This window comes from Carlito syrichta, unplaced genomic scaffold, assembly GCF_000164805.1.
Source record: "Carlito syrichta isolate Samal-C Ts95f unplaced genomic scaffold, Tarsius_syrichta-2.0.1 Scaffold305731, whole genome shotgun sequence".
NCBI classification, from domain to species: Eukaryota; Metazoa; Chordata; class Mammalia; order Primates; family Tarsiidae; genus Carlito; species Carlito syrichta.
The window spans coordinates 295307-313294 of record NW_007249827.1 but is presented as its reverse complement, the minus strand read 5'-3'; the positions used below and the strand labels follow the sequence as shown (position 1 = coordinate 313294).

At 42.4% G+C, this 17988-nt stretch overlaps 1 protein-coding gene across 3 annotated transcripts in view; it reads right to left on the bottom strand.

The window, feature by feature from the left end:
* Positions 1–17988, bottom strand: part of GPR19 (G protein-coupled receptor 19) — a 38592-nt gene that overhangs the window by 13617 nt on the left and 6987 nt on the right. Inside the window, exon 1 of one of the 3 annotated variants that reach the window (XR_002482208.1) lies at positions 11459–11670. The gene's annotated coding sequence lies outside the window, so the exon portion shown is untranslated. Of the gene's footprint in view, positions 1–11458; positions 11703–17988 lie in introns of those variants that run through there. The other 2 variants (XM_008062516.2, XM_008062515.1) reach the window with 2 other exon arrangements.

The following is a 17988-nucleotide window of genomic DNA, read 5'->3' as shown; positions in this document are numbered from 1 at the left end:
GTCTACCTCTCACTCTAGAGGCTAAAAAGGCAAGATAAAAACGTCCCCACTATCCCTTGCAGCAGCCTAGGGTCACATCAACATCATCTGCTTCTGGCCAGAGATGAGAAAGTCTGCTGGCAGGGGGCTGGGAGGTTCTTGGAAAAATGTTGCTTACTTGATAAAAGGAAAGAGATGCATGGGCAATATTTTCATGGACCTGCTAGCTCCTCTGCTTCTTGCCTTTGGTAATGGTCAAATGGAGACATCAGGGGACTAGGAGGTATCTTATGAGGTCAGGGGAAGTCCTGAGACTCACAGAGCTACCACACAATGTCCCAACATTGTGACGCTGCTAGAACACTCACTGCCAGGCTGATTAAATAAGCAATCAATCTCTTCGTGGCTTAAGCCGCTTTGAGTTTTGCTATTTGCCTCTGACAGCATCCTGACTGAGAGGTCATCTTATTTTAGATGGAGTGGTCAGAGGTGGTACTCTGAAGAGGTGGTTTGGGAGCTGAAACCCCATGACAGGGAGCCAGCCATACCATTCTAGGCAAAAGGGATGATGAGTGCAAAGACCCTGGTGTAGGAACGGGCTTGTTATGTGGCTGGAGAATACAAATATGAAAAAAAAATGGTACCGGCTACAACCAAAAGGTAGACGGGGGTCAGATCACACAGGGCATTATAGGGCATGGGTTTTATTCTATTGAAATGAAATTCATTACAGGTTTTAAGGAGTGAAATAAATATGACTTTATGGTTTTTATTTTTTTGAGTCACAGTCTCACCCTGTCACCCAGGCTAGAGTGCAGTGGCATGATTCTGGCTCACCACAGCCTTGACCTCCTGGGTTCAGGCAATCCTTCCACCTCAACCTCCAGAGTAGCTGGGACTACAGGCATACATCACCATGCCCAGCTAATTTTTTCAATTTTGTAGAGATGAGGTCTTGCTATGTCGCCCAGACTGATCTTGAACTCCCGGGCTCAAGCAATCCTCCCACCTCAGCCTTCCAAAGTGCTAAGATTACAGTCATGAGCCACCATGCCCAGCCAATTTATGTTTTAAAAACATAACTTTAGTTGCTGTGTAGGTGGCTGAGAGTAGAAGCAAGGAGACTGGTTAAGAGGTGATTACAAAAATCTAAATACATGATGATGGTAGTTTAGATCAGGGAGGCAGCAGTGTAGGTAGAAAAAAGTAGGTGGCTACTGAAAATATTGTGTAGGCTAGGGCTGGTAGCTCACGCCTGTAATCGCAGCACTTTGGGAGGCTGAGGTGGGAGGATTGTTTGAGCCTGGGAGTTAGAGACCAGCCTGGGTAATATAGTAAGACGTCATCGCTACAAAAATTTTAAAAAATCAGCTAGGTGTGGTGGTCCACACCCATAGTTCCAGCAACTCAGGAGGCTGAGGCAGAAGGATCATCTGAGCCCAGGAGGTTAAGGCTACAGTGAAATTCATTGCCTTTAACTCAGTGATTCAGGATTATTGAAGCCTGGCTTTAGTACTGTCCTTGTGGCACTTTGTCCTCTCTGAGGCAATCAGAGCTCTCTGTAGCCAAAAGAACCTAAACATCACATGGGGAGCAGGGAAGAGAGAGAGAGAAGTGGAACCAGGGTGACAAAGTGCCTCTGGGAGCCACTCATTCTTGCGCCAGAGGTGGGTTCCCCTATCCTTCCATCTACTGCACACTATGCCTCCCTTAAGCCATGTAAGCTACCTTAGTTTCTGCTCAGAGGAGGAGAGAAGCAGGGAAGGGGAGGAAGTCTGATTTTCTCATCTTCAGATCGCTGCAGGTGGAGTCGGCGATTGCCTGCTAGGCATAACTTGAAGACTCCACCCCATCCTACAAAGGCAGGATCAGCCATTGAGATATTGATGTGTGCTGTGCTCCTTGCTGGGACTTTTCCCCCATCCCATTCTGAGAATAAACCCAGGCCCTAAGTGCTGCTTGTATTTAGGAGAGTTGTATCACTGAGCCTGAGACAAATCTGTTTCCTTGGTTCTCTAAGGGGGTTTTCCTGGCAGGGAAAAGGGAGAACTAAGGACTTCTGACCTCCCACGGACATGACTATGCCCTTGGGAGTTACACAGAAGGTAGGCCTGGATGGACACAAGGAATCTTTTTGAGATGGTGAAAATGTTCTGAAATTGGATTATGGTGATAATTTTACAACTCTAAACAATTAACAAAAATCAGAGTTAAAATGAGTGAATTTTATGGTATATAAATAAAACCTCAATAAAGCTGTAGAAAGGGAGGAGGCCTGGGACCCCTGTCTCATTTCCCCACTGTGCTCCAGGTCAGTGACAGGAGGTACTGGAGCAGTGCAGCTAGGGAGGCTGGTCTAGCTCTTGCTGGAACCAGAGCTCTCTAGCTGGGAAGAGTCCACTGCCCCAAGAGGTCCTGAAGCAGCAAATTCACCAGCTGTCAAGGACCCATACCTGCCCAGACCACAGTTACTTCTTTGTTGAGGGGGTATCCAAGTGGCCACCCCATATATTTCGTTCTGTGTAAGAACCCCAGGGCCAAGGAAGAGGAAGGGAGTCCCAGTAATGCTTGTCACTGACATTCCCATTAGCCTGGTATGATAGAGTCTTGCCGTTATTTTAAGAGAATAATGTGCATTGTAGGTAGGATGCTCTCCCCAGAGATATCCATGCCCTAATCCCTGGGACCTGTGAATTTGTTATGTAGTAAAAGGTACTCTGTATATATAACTATGGTTAGGGACTTTCAAATGCAGAGAGTATCCTGGATTATTAAGGAGATTCAATGTAATCACACGAGCCTCCCCTGCCCCCCCCCATCCTTTTTTCTGAGACAGAGTCTCACTCTGTTGCCCAGGCTAGAGCACAGGGGCATGATCATAGCTCAGTGCAGCCTCAAACTCCTGGGCTCAAGCAATTCTCCCACCAGAGCCTCCTGAATAGCTAGGAATACAGGCTCAGTCCACCACAGCTGACTTTTTTTTCTTCTTCTTCACGGAGACCAGGTCATGCTATATTACCTAAGCTGGTCTCAAACTCCTGGCCTCAAGCGATCCTCCTGCCTGCTTCCCAACACATTGAGATTACAGGTGTGAGCTACTGTGCCCAGCCACACTTAAATGTAGATAACTTTTTTCAGCTGGTAGTAGAGAGATGCAGCAGAGAGAGAAGTCTGAGAAAGTCTCCAAGCACGAGAAGAAATTGACATACTACTGCTGGTTCTGACGTTCAGGGGCCCACACACAAGGATCAGGGTGGGGCCTCAAGAAGCTATCAAGGAAATGGGACCTTAGTCTTACAACCCAAAGGCACTGGTTTCTGCTAACACTCTGAGCTTGGAAGAAGAATCAGACCTAGAGCCTCTAAAAATAATCACAGACCTGTTAAGATCTGGATTTTGGTCCTGTGAAGACTAAACAGAGAAACCAGCCAAGCCCACACAGACTTCTGACCTGCAGAACTATGAGATAATAAATAGTGTCATCCTTAAGCCACTAAATTTGTGTTAATTTGTTACAGCAGCAATAGAACTAATTTGCTGTAGCATTTTTTTTTTTTTAATTTTTAATTTTGTGTGTGTGTGAGTTGGAGACTCACTCCATCACCCAGGATGGAGTGCAGTGGCATGCTCATGGCCACCCTAGTATTGATCTACTGGGCTCAGGTGTAATTTTTAGTTTTTTATTTGGAGACTGTACTCAAACTCCAGGTCTCAAGTGATCTTCCCTCCTTAGCCTCCCAAAGCACTGGGCATACAGGCGTGCCACCATGCCTGGCCCAATGAAGCATTTCTTATATAACTGAATGAGAGAACTAAGATCCATACCAGTCATTCTATACCCTTCCACTACCCCACTAGCATCTGTAATTATATTAGAAAATCTGAAGAGCCTAAAGAGTGTAGTACTTTCTGCTTCACCTACACATTGGACTGAAGACGAAAAAAAAAACCACCAAAAACCTGGGTTTTAATCCTGATAAGCATTGAACAAAAAGTCAAAAGACTCGGTTTTATTTTTATATCAACATAAGAACCTTACGTAAATAAATCTACCTAAACCTCCATGTCCATGTCGACAATATGCATGAGTCGGCCTAGATGATTTCTTTTTTTTTTTTTAGTTGGAGTCTCACTCTATCACCCAGGCTGGAGTGCAGTGGCATACTCACGGCCACCCCAGCGTCAACCTGCTGGGCTCAGGCAATCCTTCCACCTCAGCCTTCTAAGTAGCTGGAACTACAGGCACATGCCACCATGCCCAGCTAATTTTTAAAATTTATTGTAGAGACAAGGTCTCACTAAGTTGCCCAGGCTGGTCTCAAACCCATGAGCTCAGGCAATCCTCTCGCCTTGGCCTCCCAAAGTGCTGGAATTATAGGCGTGAGTCACTGTATCCAGCCCAGCCTAGATGATTTCTAAGATCATTTCAGTTCTATGAAATAAAAGTGACAGACATTGCTACCTGGAATGAATGACATACACTCATTTAATTTATAACCCACCACTTTCACCTAGCAGTGTGTTCATCCTGAGAATACATTTTGATGAGAGAGGGAAGTTGTTTAGGGCTGCTGCGGCCAGCACTGGGAGCCTTTGATATCAAAGATCAGTATCATGGTCTCCAAAGAAAATATGAATTTTACTTAGGGCCCAGCCCAGCCTTCCACAATAATTAACCTGAATGTGTCAACAATCTCACACTGAAGATTCCTTGTGAGATGCGGTCTGGTCAAAGAGGACTTAGACACCTGTGTTTACTGAACCTCTCAGGGGAGAAACATCTACTGGAACTCCTCTAAAAATAGTTTATACCTTTCTTCCCAGTATGGGGTCTTTCAAATTCTGAAGAAAACAATTTGCCCACAGAATGAGCATCTCACCACACTCAGTTCACTACAACAAACAATGATCTGTGTACTCATGAATTAGAGGCAATAGGTTGTTTTGGATTCATTTCCAAGCTTTGATTTCAGTATCAACATGCCTAGCAGCACAACTTAAATATGAAAGAGGAGAGGCGGTAACTACTAGATTCATTACATTCAAAGCAAAGAGCTGTATGGTAGATGCGATTTACAGCTATTTGAAAAGAAGGTGAAGGATTCCTTAAGAAGCAACTGAGCAGGAAATTACTAAGAACTTTGGTTCTCAGGAGCATGTGCCATCTGTCTCACACCACAGTCACATTAACACTCTGGATACATTTTGATCTGCACCACTGTCCCCAATTAGGATTTTCTAGAAAGCAATCTTCAAGTTTATGAAGCACAAGTTAAATATGATATTGCATTAGCATGCATTTTCATTTTATGTAACTATATGTAATCAGATGTGATTGAAAATATGGTCGAACATGTTTGGATATATGTCACATGTGAATATATGTTTTAGTGCCATTTCTTTTTAGACATTTTATAAATGAATGTTTCTGTTATCATTTCTCAGTGCTTTTTATTTTAATCCTCTCTGCATATCAGCAACAGTTGACCCAAATCACCCACACCAGCAATTTTCAACCTTTCTTCTTCAGAGGCATACATGTTCCTATGTGATACACTCCCACAGATGTATCCAAAAATCTGTGCAACTGTAGCCCAACCATTAATCTTCACCTAAGAGATTATGTTGAAAATAAATTGTTATGTATGTATCCTTAAATTTATTGCAATTAATTTCAAAAATAACATTGTCAAACTTTGGTACTTTCTTTATTAGTAAGCAATTATTTGCAAGAGTCATGTTCTGTTTGGGACATACATTTTGGTATCTTGGTTGGATAAGCACTGTCCTGATATATCACAGGTGTACACATGAAATCTAAATTCTTGAAGGTTGAGGTGCTTGGCATGGAAAATCTGGGAAAGCTATTAAGAGAAACTCAGCCGGGCTCGGTGGCTCAGTCTGTAATCCCGTACCTTGGGAGGCTGAGGTGAGTGGACTGCCTGAGCCCGCGAGTTCGAGACCCACCTGGGCTACTTGGTGAGACCTTATCTCTACAATAAATAAAAAAATGAGCTAATTCCGGCTACTTGGAAGGCTGAGGCGGAAGGATTACCGGAGCCCAGCAGGTCGAGGCTGCGGTGGCCGGGAGCAGCCACTGCACTCCAGTCTGGGCGACAGAGTGAGACACAAACTCAAAAAAAAAAAAGAGAGCCGGGTTCGGTGGCTCAGCCTGTAATCCCACGCCTTGGGAGGCTGAGGTGAGTGGATTGCCTGAGCCCACGGGTTGGAGAGCCGCCCAGGCAAATTGGCGAGACCTCATCTCTACAATAAATCAAAAAATTAGCCGGGCGTGGTAGCGCGCGCCTATCCAGCTACTTGGAAGGCTGAGGCGGAAGGATCGCCGGAGCCCAGCAGGTCGAGGCTGCGGTGGCTGGGAGCGGCCACTGCACTCCAGTCTGGGCGACCGAGTGAGACTCCAACTCAAAAAAAAAAAAAAGACAGAGAGAGAAACTCAGTTATTCTCCCTGTTGGGCAATGGTGAGCTTATAACCAGGTCTCTGTTGTGAATCGACTAATAAGCATTTTTCTAATTTCTTGCTTATGGTCAATAAAGCCACTGACATTCCGGCAAGTTTTCATAGCCTGCCCCTAAATTTTAAGATTTATTTTCCTCTTTAGATGTAGACAAACAAAACTTCATTTGCATTTTAAATACAAAGAATCTATATAGTAGAGTGGCTGAGAGCATAGGCTCTAGACTTGTGGTTCTCAACTAAAGGTAATTCTGCATCCCAGTGGACACTTGGCCGTGTCTGGAGACAGTTTTGGTTGCCACGACCGGGGAAGGAAGGAAAGTGTGACTGACATCAGGTAGGCAGAAACCAGGGATACTGCTAAACATTCTGTAACGGGCAGGTGCAGTGACGCACACCTGTAATTCCAGCACTTCAGGACGCCGAGGTAGGAGGATTGCTTGAGTCCAGGAGTTTGAGGCCAGCCTAGGCAACATTGTGAGACTAAATAAAAATAACTAGCCAGACATGGTGTTGTGCATTTAGTCCCAGCTACTTGGGAGGCTGAGGCAGAAGAATCACCTGAGCCCTGCAGATCGAGACTACAGTACGCCATAATTGTACCACTGCGCTCCAGCCTTGGCAATGGAGTGAGCCTTGACTTCAAAAACAAACAAACAAACAAACAAAAAACAAACAAAAAAACCCCAGTAAAACCACTGCCACCAACAACATGCTACAATATAAACAGGACACCACAACAAAGAATTATCTGAGCTGGGCGCGGTGGCTCAAGCCTTGTAATCCCAGACTTTGGGAGGCCAAGGTGAAAGGATTGCCTAAGCTCAGGGGTTTGAGACCAGTCTGGGCAACTTGGTGAGACCTTGTCTCTACAATAAATAAAAAATAAGCCAGATGTGGTAGCGTGAGCCTGTAGTTCTGGCTACTTGGAAGGCTGAGGCGGAAGGATCACCTGAGCCCAACAGGTGGCTGCAGTGGCCATGAGTATGTTACTGCACTCTAGCCTGGGCAACAGAGTAAGACTCTAACACACACACACAAAAGAATTATCTGGCCAGTAATAGTGAGGCTGAGAAAGCCAGCCTGTGTTTCAAATCACTTATCATCTGTGTAGCTGTTGGCAAATTACTTTATATCTTTGTGCTTACTGAGTGTCTTTAGTAAAATTAGATAAATAATAGTACCCACCTTACTGATTTGTTATGAGAATAAAATATAGTACACAAGAAGCTAAGAACAAAGTAAGTGCACAACAAATGTTTGCTTTTGTTATTATACGCACTGAAAAAGACCAAGAAATACACCAAAATGTCAACAGTGATTGTTTCTAGGTGGTAAGATCATGACTGATTTTTATTTTCAAATTTTCTAGAATGGTATTTGTATTATTATAATATTCAAAACATGTTTTCAAAGAATGCAGAGAAAAGAACTTCACTTATGATACAGTAGAAAGAGCACAGAATTAGAAAGACCTGGATTCAAAACCTGGCTCTACTTGCTGCGTGTGACCTCAAGCAGGTTAACCTCTTGGAGCTTTAGTTTCCTCAGTCAAACTTGGGGCTTTAATGCGTCTCATAGAGAGTTGCTGTGAGGATTAAGCATGACAGACATCCAGTTCCTGGGAGAGTGTGCTGAATGGAAGGCTCCAGGAGATGACTGCTTTAAAGTTCCTGCCACGGGAAGATGACTCTATAAGCAGGGAAACATATTCATGGTGGCAACTCCCCTTTTGCTTCTCAAGCTGTCCTCTTGGAGAGGACAGCCCCATTTCATTCCATTTTTTGCCTTGGCTCATAGAGAATAAACTGCATCTGCACTCTGGTCCTTCTTGTTCTTCCCTCCCCTGCCTATGTCCAGACCCTGAGAAGGGACTTGATGATTGCTCTGGTGGAGCCTGACTCAGCTGGCAGGGTTTACTTGCAGGCAAGTTGCTGTGCCTGAAAAGCAGGACCCAGACATCACTTTCTCATATCCACCACCCGTGCTTACCGTAATCCCTCTTCTTATTTCCTCTTTCACTCCTGTCCTCCAAGTTGATGGCGTACTTGGCAAGGCCTCTCCTCAAGGGGAAGCCTCTGTAATTTCTCTACCTCTGTTCCATCTTCTCCGGTTCAGCTGGTTGAGTAGGTTGCCCCCTTTTAGATTCCAGAGGGATGCGTAGGAAGCCCAGCCAGGTTTCCAGACCCATGTCTCTGATAGCCCTGCTTATCAGAGAATCCCTGAATGTGTGCGGTGGGCATGCAGCACTCACGCAGCTAGCCTGTGCTTCTAGGAGGGTTGTTACTTCTGTGCACCTCGCACAGCAGGTAATACTGGAGGTAAGGAGGATGAGATGATAGGATTCAAGGACCCACACTTTACCCATAAGCCCCACTTCCTCTCCTTAGATTTAATTAGATGGTTATGTTTGTGTATGTTATCAAGAGAGTGACATTTTAAGGCTTGTTAGCCTGCTAACTTGAATTTAAATCCTGACCAAGCTTTCGAGATGCCCTAAGACAATGTTTTGTATACTCAGGTTCTAACTGCCATGGTTTGGGAAAGCCAGTCTGGCCCTAACTTATGCTGACACACAAGACCCCAGGGTTCCCTAGAGAGGAGTCCTGCAATCCTGTGGGCTTTCTGTGCAGAGTTCTAGGAACTGGGTGCAAGACTGGATTAGGAGAGGACTGCCTTGAGTAGAAGTTGACTTTCTCAAAACATTCACTCTCAATCCAAGGTGGACTGTTTCAACATCAGGAGACAGGGCCACGCAAAACATTAGAGGACAAGACATTGTTAGGGGTGCCTCCATCTAGATATGAGTAAAAATATCAGGAAAATGTCATTCTAAATGTAAATAAAAATGTCAAGGGGACTGGCAATCCCCAGGAGATTATTTATGGATAATTCCTACACTTTAATGTGCCACTGCCCCAAGGCCAGTCTAACTTTATAAACTTCAGGGATAACTTTAACTGTTGCCAAGTTCTTACTACACAATTGGCTCCTCACCGTCCTCCCTACAAATACATGCAAAACAAAATAGGCACGGGCCCCCAAACTGGCACCAGAAGAATGCTGTCAGAATCTTGAGTCTTCCCAATCTTCATTCACAAGAGTATAGAGAGCTCACCATAAACCAGGCCTGGTGCTAGTGCTGAAAATCCAGAGATAGAAGGATACTGCCCCCTTCTCTCAAAAAGCTCACTTCAGGTGACTACAATAGCACAAAAGTGTTATTTGTCCCAGGGAAATGTAGATTTTGGCAGAGACCAAAGGCTTAAGCTGGAAGACTAAAGTTCACTAGCGTAGCAGACAAACTCTTCAAAGTACTGTGCAGTGAAACCCCGAAGGGAAACAACTCATTTAGTGACGAATTTTACACATTTGAGATTCCTGTCTTCCTCTTTGTATCTTAGACCCAGTGACTAATCTTACTCTTCCCATAGCTTATAAGAATCAGATCAGTCATCTTTTATTATCAAGGGCCAGAAGGAAATCTATGCAAGTCAGAGGGAGAAAAATCTACATCTCGGAAATTTCTAGCAGTTAAAAAAATTATTAACAAATTTCCTTTTTTACTTAGAAACCCAAAATAATTTGCAAGGAAAGATCTATTCCCTTAAAATATACTATTTTAAAACAACAAATTCATTCAGTCTAATATTACAGTTACATGTATAATTTTAGAAGTTTTTCATCTATTTCATTTTGAGAACCACGTAAGGGCTTTTAAAAACAATATGGTTAGGATAGTCTTGGCTAGGTTCTAAGGATAGAAGAGTGTTTCTAGGTTCAGTTTAAAAAAAAAAAAAAAAAAGCCCATGATGTAATTCTAGATTTATTTTCCTCCTCTAGACATCATTTGAGCACCATAGTAACATAGTGTTTTACTACAGATATCTATACACCACAAGGGAAATAGAACAGGCAATTACTTACTGGGTTATTTGGGGGTACAGAATGTGACTACTGGGATAATTCAGAATTAAATATAGATTTCTCTGGGGATCTGTTTTAGCCAGGCAAACTGATTCAAGCTTCTAGTAGCATGAACTGAACAAAATCTGTAACCAAATCAATTGCTGACATCATTTGTAATACAAGCAGACAAGTAGTATAGCTCAGTGGTTAAGAACATAGGCTTTGGGGTCAAGTTTCTTGAGTCTAAATTCTGATTTCACTATTGGCTATCTGTGTGACCTTGGGAAAGTTCCCTAACTTCTCTGTGCCTCAGTTTCTTCACCTCTAAAATGAGCGTAATAATACCCCCTCAGAGGGTTGAGGTAAGGATTAAATGTGCTTAGAACAGTGCCTTGTACACAGCAAGAAATTTATAACTATTTGTTAAATAAAGACAAAATAAAATTTAAATGTGCTAGTACTCTCTTTGTGCTGGATATAGTCAAAATCGTGGCAGATTATTTTGGTAGATTCCTTTGATGAACTTCCCCAGGGCCTTGTTGGTAGCAATTCTGTAAGATATGAAATTCTGTGGCAGCCTACTGTCCTAAACCAGAGCTGGGAGCAATCACATGCACTCGTGGTACCAGAAGCATCAGAAGCAAGGCGATCACATAGCACAAAGGAACAGCACGCCTGCCTACTGGGGTTTCCTATGCCACTGCCAATAACCTCTGGAACCTGGGCATTGAATAAGCAGTTAAAAGGAATGAAACAATTTTATTGCAGTGACGATGAACCATAGTCGGTTTCAGTAATTTTGTTCCCTCTTTCCAGGATTCAAGGAAAAAAAAATCCTTTTCATCAATGAGTGCTTTGTTTCATTAATTATCACTAAATACAATTTCCATCCAATTTTTCAATAGGCATGTACTCTGGTAAATTATTCATATTACAGAGCTACCTAGGCATCTTTTCTGCACCTGTAACAAATCGAAAGCCTCTAACAAACATCTAAGCTAGGACAAAATCTCCAAATTGCCTAGGAAAAAAGAAGGTATTATGTCTTCGGTGCCAAATTTTAGTCGCGATACCACGAGATCTCTATCACATACCTTCATCCGGACTTGATTTCAGAGATGGTTTCCTTAGGTCTTCTTGGTCAGGAATAGCCCTTGCATAAGAGTTTGGAGAATGCCACAGACCACCAGGAAAGCTTGGGAACACATTCATATCTGTCCTCTGCCTTCTCCTTGGCTCACAGCCTGCTTCCTGTTAAGGAGACAAGATGCCGCTGTGCAGGGGAGACTGTTAAGCCATCTTCCCACCCCCAGCCCCACTCTTGGTGCCCTCCCTTCTCCTTTCCAAGGCTCTGGAATGTGTCACATGGGAAACGGATCATGTGGCTCAAAGGGAGAATGTGGCCATCTTCTCTCTGTCCCTTCCCCCACTTTTCCTTTCAGGAGCAAAGCAGTAGAAATCTCTGACCCGATTGGTTCAGAACAAAAATCTCCATATGAAAAGGGGAAGATTCAACCACCCAAACCACCAGTCTTCTCTACTTTCTTTTTTGTTTTTCATCTGAAGATTTTATCCTGAGAATTCAAAGTTGCTCAGTATGGGAGGGAAATGATGCTTTCTCCTTATCCCCTCTTTCTTTCTTGTCATCAGTACCCTGACATGACAAGATGTTCCTTAACCTCCCTCTGGGGTCCCCTTAGCACATCTGGAACAGTCGAGTGTTCAGCACCACGGACAGCATTGCACTCTCTACTGTGCTTGGTAAAACTGTTTGTCTATTTCACTCTCAGGTATACAAAAATATTTTTAAAATATTTCCCTGAGGTCCTGTGCCTAAATCTAAACCACAGCATATATTTAAGGCTCTAACTTCTCCTACTATCAACTTACTGTTACCTTATAAACACAAATATAACTTTTATACTTCATTAAACCCAAAAAAGACCATCCCATAACCTACCTCCCTGTCTCCATCCATCACCCATCCTCATCCTTTAAATATGATTTTTGGTTGCTTTTTTTTTTAAGGGTGGGGGAGAGATTTTATAACATAGTTTACTATATGCCCATATATCTATGCTTATGGGCAGAACGAAACAGAAATTCTTGGGTGCACAAGTCTAGATGTCTTTAGCCCCAACCCTAGGCCTCAGGCAGGGATGAATTAGAGAGGCAGGGAGCCTAGTTGGAACTGTTTTGTGCAGGGTCTATCCTGTTTTGCTGACGTCCCGGTTGCCATGGTGCTAGGTAACTGCTGAAGGGGATGATTTCTTTCAAAACCGGTCACCATGGGACCCTGCTGACTAAAGAAAGGAAGAGGGAAAAGAACTGAATTGCTGAGGAGGACTTTCAATTAGCATTCTCAGAGCCAAATTGCACTGTTGCTGATCCTAAATCTTGAAAGGATTCTAGGAATTAGTATGGACACTGTGATGGTAACTCCCCGTCCTCCACTGCTTCTTTCCTTAAAAAATCTAGTTAGGTGCAACTGAATGAAAATGCCAGCTTCATAGCATGACCATGGAGTGGCATCACAGAGTGGTGGGGAGAACACAAGAAATGTGTTTCTCCTCAGGTTGGAACTTCTGACTTTTGGGAAGCCATTATCTAAGCCCCAACAACTTTAACTGAAAGATACTTTAGACTCACACCTGATTGTCGACACTGGGAACAGTGTGTGAATTGTTTACAATTTTATAGGAGAAAAGATACATGTTTTTTGAGTTGCTAAATCATTTGAAATAAATACAAATTTGATTAATGCATGGATAGCATTCAGATTACCCCAAATTAGAAGTATAAACTAGCTATACATTTGTCTCACAAGGCTGGCATAAAACTAGGGGTTTTTAACTCAGGATCCTAACCAAGGCAACTCTGAATATTTTTTGAGAGAAGAAATGCAAAATTTGTAAGAAAAAAGGTGGCATAGGGGAGCTGTAGTATAATTTCAAGAAACTTAAATTCCTTCCTGGATCAACATCTACAGCTTAAGGAGAAGAGTCAGGTTAATTCTAGTTTGTCTATATAAGACTCAGAGAAATTCAGCTCTTAATTCTAACGGTTGCCTTTTTTTTTTAATCAAGAAAGCCAGATATATGTTTGAAGAAATTCTTAGCATCAGCAGGCTAGTGACTTGGATATCATCTCTCTTAGTCAATAATAATAACAACAGCCAACAAGAACAACTAATATTTACCATGTTTCTTGTATTTACATACATGATGTCATTTAATCCACCTATCAGCCCAAAGAGACAACTACTATTATTATTATTTTCTGTTTTACAGGTGAGGAAATTGAGGCTCAGGAAGGATAAGTAACATGCCCAAAGCTGCACAGATAGTTAGTGTGGGAGCTAGGATTTGGAACCACTGAATCTATCCCAGAGTATCATGAATAATGGACTAGACTAAAATAACTGCTCAATTTAATGTGTGGAGATTTACTACTATAATATTTACTAATTTAACAGGAGAAATCACAAAGATTGCTTAAGTGTTTGAGATTTTTAAAATGACCAAACTACTCATTGCTTTTAGGATGACTGCATGTAAACATATGGCTTAAAGATAAAATGTTAAACATAATTTTATAAGGGTCATAATCCAAAATACTATTAAGGATGGTTATAAAACATGTTATATAATATAGTAATCCTGTTTAAAAATATGTTAAATTTAGTCAGGCATGGTGGCTCTCTCCTGTAATCCCAGCACTTTGGGAAGCTGAGGTGGGAGGATTGCTTGAGCTTAGGAGTTTGAGACCAGCCTGAGCAATATAGTAAGACCTCAACTCTATAAAAAAAATTTTAAAAATTAGCTGGGCACATGGTAATGCGTGCCTATAGTCCTGACTACTTGAGAGTCTGAGATGGAAGGGTCGCCTGAACCCAGGAGGCTGCAGGAGTTGTGACGATGTCACTGTACTCCAGCCTGGGTGAGAGAGTAAGATCCTGACTTTAAAAAAAAAGCTGAATTTGTAATCATCAAACTTATTCCTGACCATTGGAGGACGATAAAGAGACAGTTGTCTTCCATCTACCCTGGTTATAGGTAGTGTGGCACTGTTTAGATATTACAAAAGGAATGGAAAAAAGGAATTAATATTTGGCTTCTGAAATTCAAAATAGGAACAAGACAATAGACTTAAACTCCAGGCTATTGTTTTGAAAGTCATTCTCTAAATTCCTTCATTTCTGTCTTCAGCTTGTTATCAGCCAAATCTGAAAGGCTTTGCTTAGAGTGTATCGTAGAGCTGCAGCTTCATGCAAAAACTTCCCAAGGGTCTCATGCAGATAGTTTTATGAAAACTAATTTCTAGACCCTCAACTTCTACAAATATGCTTTCTAAAACTGCTTTCCTGAGAACTAGTGCAATTGAGATGTCATGCTTATTCTTGGTTTCCAACTAGTTCTTCCATTTGCCATAGATTGGTGAGAACTTCTCCCCAACCATTACTTCAAATCCTGCACTGCCTGCATTTGAAAACCTCCTGGGGACCAAACAAAGGAATAACTGGAAATCCTGGGGACGGTAATGAGAAAGTGAATGACTCCAATAATTGGGTAACAAATCCTTGGAAACAAAAATCAGGAGCTTTCCAATTGCTTTAAACAAAATTGAAAGCAAACCACTACCCAATTATTCACTGAGAAATTCATTAGAAGTTTTCTTAAAAGAAAGCTCTTCTTTACAGAAGAATGCAGGCCCCAGTGAAATGGCTGATTCAGGCAAAGGTAACAATAGGTATTCAAACCATAAGATGAAAAGTTGTTGGAGAACAGATTGTAGATTATAAACTAATACAAAGGGAAACGTGTCCTTTTTCAATGATGAGACTGGAGGGGAGTCAACATCTTAACCAAGTGACCAAATTAAGCATTACTAATAGTGGGACCACCTGAAATTATGCCTCACGTGATGCAATGTGACCTTAAGTATTCTAAGAATGTTTAACCAAAATCTAATAAAATATTTACACATAATGTCTAGTTTTTAAAAATAAAAAAGTCAGGGTTGGACAAATGAGTTATAAGACCTCATGAGGAAATAATCAGCCAAATCAAGAATGTAGAATATTTTATAAGAGAGCTACCTTGGACTCATCAAAAAGTCAGTACCATGAAATAGTGAGTTACCTCCACCCTGAGAGCAGTGCTCAGGACAAGGGATCTCTGCCTTTACCCTTTATTCTTCTTATGGGACCACTGCTCAAGTCCCTCATACCTCATTTCTTGCATTTTCTATGGCTGTTTGGGTAAAGTCCACAATAACATAGTCAGACAGAGATAGGGCAACCAATAATCCCAAACCCTTCCTGTTCCCTTCAGGGATACTGAGCTAACAGCCAGTGGGCCTGCTACAGCCAAGTAATGGCCCAGAGACTAAGGGGAAACTGAGTCTGCAAGGGGAGGTGGCCAATACTCCCTGGGAGATTTGCCTGAAGCCAAAGATGGGCCATGAGTTCACCAGCTGCAGATTTCAGCATCACAGGACAGCATGTTCCTCAAGGATCAGACAGAAAAGGAGTACCGTGCTAGAAACTTAAAGGCAACAATCAGGACACACTCTAGGTCCAGAATGAAGCCAGAATGTACTCTCTCTCTCATCACAAGGATGTGTAATTACCCTCTGCCCCCACACAAATGAATGTCATTTTCAGAGAAGATGAGATGTATTATTAAATATGAAGCATTTTTATCCATAGGAACCTTACACTATCTAAAGGAACTGGATGATATTGAACTATATTTGAAACTGGATTGGACACTTTGCAGTTTTTCTCTGTAACCTAACAGGTTGTGGTAAAAAATGTCCATATATTATTTGATATACTTCCCTTCAAATGGTGAAACTGAATGTACCTTCCCCTGAATGCGGACTACACTTAGTTACTTGTTTCTAATCAGTAGAATGTTTCAGAAGTGATTCTATGTAACTTCCGAAGCAAGATCATAATAAGGACAGTTTCTACCTGGCTCTTACCCTCTTGGATTACTTATTCTGGGGCAAGCTAGCCACTATGTCATAAGGACGCTCGATTTGCCTTGTGAAGAGGCCCAGACGTAGAAAACCGAGGCTTCTCACCAACTAGCATCCACAGGCCAACTGCGAGTGAGTTGCCTTGGAAGCAGATCCTTCAGCCCCAGTCAAGTGACCACAGTTTCTGGCCAACATCTCGACTACACCTCTGTGAGAGACCCCAGTTCTGATGGCCCAGCCAAGCTGCTCCCAAATTACTACTCCACAGAAACTATTACACGATGTTTATTTTTTGTTTGTATATTTTCTCTTTTTTAAGTTCTGTTGGCCTTGATAGTATACATTTTCATATGATATTTTGAGCTGTAGTGAGTTAAACATCCTTGCTACATGTGTGTGTCCCTGATGTAGAAAATATTTGGTTTTATTAAGACAAGAACATTAAGAAAGGGAGAACACAATTAGGCATATAACACTGTTGTTTGGGGGAGAAAAGAAAATCACTTAGGCCAAGGTGGATTTAATTATAAGACAGGGGAAGTGCTGAGAACTCAAGAACCAAAAGAGGCAGCCAGACCTTAGGCGGGGCTGAAACAGGGATCCCAAAAGCTGTCAGAGCCAAGACAGGGCTCTGGCAATCCACTCACCTCAGCCTCCCAAGCTCGGGATTACAGGCTGAGCCACCGAGCCCAGCTAGAAGGATGTTTTCAAAGGGACAGTGGAAAATAAAAATTAAGTTGGTTCAGGTGAATCTCAAAAGTCATGTTTGTTCAATATGCTAGAACACTACCATTGGGCACCTACTCTGTATTTATAGATCCAAGAGGTATAAAGATGAATTGGATGTCATTCTTTATAAGAATCTGTGAAACAATGCAATATGATACATGCGGTCATAGAAGGAGTATGTATGAAAATTAAAGTACTATAGTAAAAAGGAAGATGTGGGTAACTTACTTTAGAGGGGTTGGAAATGAGAGAGACATAGAACTGTGGATAAGGTAAACTCAGCAGGGTTGAGAGAGGAGGAAATGTTCACAAGCTGAACAAGACAGAGAAACCATGTGTCAAGTCAAAGCCATAGGGGCGTGGAAAAGCATGGTGTGTACGTGGGACACTACAAGCAGTGTGAAAGGCATGCATATTCAGTGGGTGATTCAAGTGGGCGAGAAACGAAAGTCGCAGGTGTTGAGAGTCTAGACTGGGGCTGTCGGCAGCCTCACCCTGGAAAGTTAATCGAATTTTGAAAACAAACATTAAGATGCCAGTCATTTCATCCATCAGTGATTCTCCCCTCTTCTCACCCTTGCCTTTTATAAAATTTGCCAATAAGCACTTTTTAGAGAGTGCTGAGAAGGTAGTATGGGAACTCAGCTCCTTCCCAATGCTCCCAGCTGACTGGGATCTCTGTTATTGACCTAGGCTGGGCCAAACAGACTCTGCCTCCTAAGAATTTAGAATCAGAACATTGAGAGTCTGGGTCACATCAACAGGAGCATTGAATTTATAAGGAAATGTAAATTTCAGATCCAAGACTGCTATTTGACGGTGGCCATTTGGGGCCAGTAATGCAGCTGGGACAAGCAACTAGCTCATCTCTCAAGAGGGGGTGAATGACGAGAGAGAGAGAAAGAGAGAG